Source organism: Xenopus laevis, chromosome 1S (assembly GCF_017654675.1).
Source record: "Xenopus laevis strain J_2021 chromosome 1S, Xenopus_laevis_v10.1, whole genome shotgun sequence".
Taxonomy (NCBI): Eukaryota; Metazoa; Chordata; class Amphibia; order Anura; family Pipidae; genus Xenopus; species Xenopus laevis.
In genome coordinates, this window is record NC_054372.1 from 74,767,840 (window position 1) to 74,769,305 (window position 1,466).

The 1,466-nt window shown below is 41.1% G+C and overlaps 1 pseudogene; it reads left to right on the forward strand.

Moving 5' to 3' along the window:
* The window catches only part of LOC108705834, an 82,875-nt pseudogene extending 82,736 nt beyond the window's left edge, over positions 1-139 (forward strand).
* The last annotated feature ends 1,327 nt before the right edge of the window (positions 140-1,466 follow it).

Sequence of the window (1,466 nt, forward strand, 5' to 3'; positions counted from 1 at the left end):
TTAATTTGTTACTGCCGTGGTTTTTTTAAGCCATATGCTAGCAGTTAAGGTATTTTTCCTCTGCTACAAAAGCACCTCTTATTTTGTGTAGTCTTGTACACTTATGCGTTATTTTGTGCAGTTTTATAATAAAAACCACTGTGAAATTATTAATGCATCATATTCTCAGGACCCCGTGTTAGATTTCTGGTTATTTATGGAAAGTGTATAGTTGGCTTATGTGTCGAAACTCTTAAGCGGTTAGGACTGAAATAAAGGGTTCATCTTTTAAGATGTCAAACCTAAAATCATTGTTCTGGCCTTTAAGTAGAAAACAGGGAACAATCACTGATTTCCACTAAATCTCCTTTGTGAAGGAGCCCTCTGCCCCCCCCCCCAGATAATAACATGTTTGGTACATGAAAACATTACTATATAATTTGTATAGCTACGGTATATCTAGAGGTTATATAAAGAGTTTATTACCTAAAATCTTTTTTAATCTTTTAAGAGTATCTTGGAGAGCTAATAAACTACCTATATCTTTCCCCAACTAACTTCCAACCAGGAAGGATAATAAAGGTATTGGATCATGCAAATTATACAGGCATGGGATCAGTTATCAGGAAACTGTTATCCAGAAACCTCCAAATTATGGAATTGCAAAAGTCTATAGACTCCATGTTATCCAAATTACATTTTTAAAAATGAAATCCTTTTGTTCTGTAATAATACAACAGCACCTTGTACTTGAGCCAAACTAAGATATAATTAATCCTTATTTAAAGCAGAACCAGGCAATCGAGCTAAATGTTCACATAATTTTCTAGTAGTGGACTAAGGTATAAAGATCCAAATTACATAAGTATCCAGGTACCGATAATTCTCGATAACCATTACTATACTTGTAATTGCTTACCTGATACCTTGGGCCGTTGCTCAATGTTGCAGAAAACTGCACCGACCTGGGCTTCTTGAATAAAAGTGGATCCACTGGGCGCGGGCTCAGTAGAAAGAAGAAACTAGCTTTCTCTCGCAACAGTCCATTGAAACCATTCAGTGGAAGGAGGATGGACTAATCCAAGCATAAAATTGTTTGTCAGAATACTGACATATGGGGTGCTATCAGGAACAGGGCTACCTGTATTTGTTGGGGTACACCTCCGCCGCAGAATCCCCACACCGGAGTCATCCCCTGCCCTTCACAGGCCATACCGACATTTCCAGGGCCTGACTGGTGCGGCAAAGCTGAGAGTACATATCCTCCCTCTGTATATGCTCTCTGTATCGCTCTGCTGCTTGCCCTCCCCCCTAGCATTCTGATAGCTCTCGGGTCTCCCGCTCCTTCGCCTGTTGTTCCCACACTATCCATCTCTGGGTCCAGTCATTATTCCCCCTTCGTAGATCAGGGTTGCGCACCCGTTCATTGTACCTCTGTTTTTCCGCCCAGGCGCGCCATGCTTTCCAGTGCCATCTTGTGCGCACCT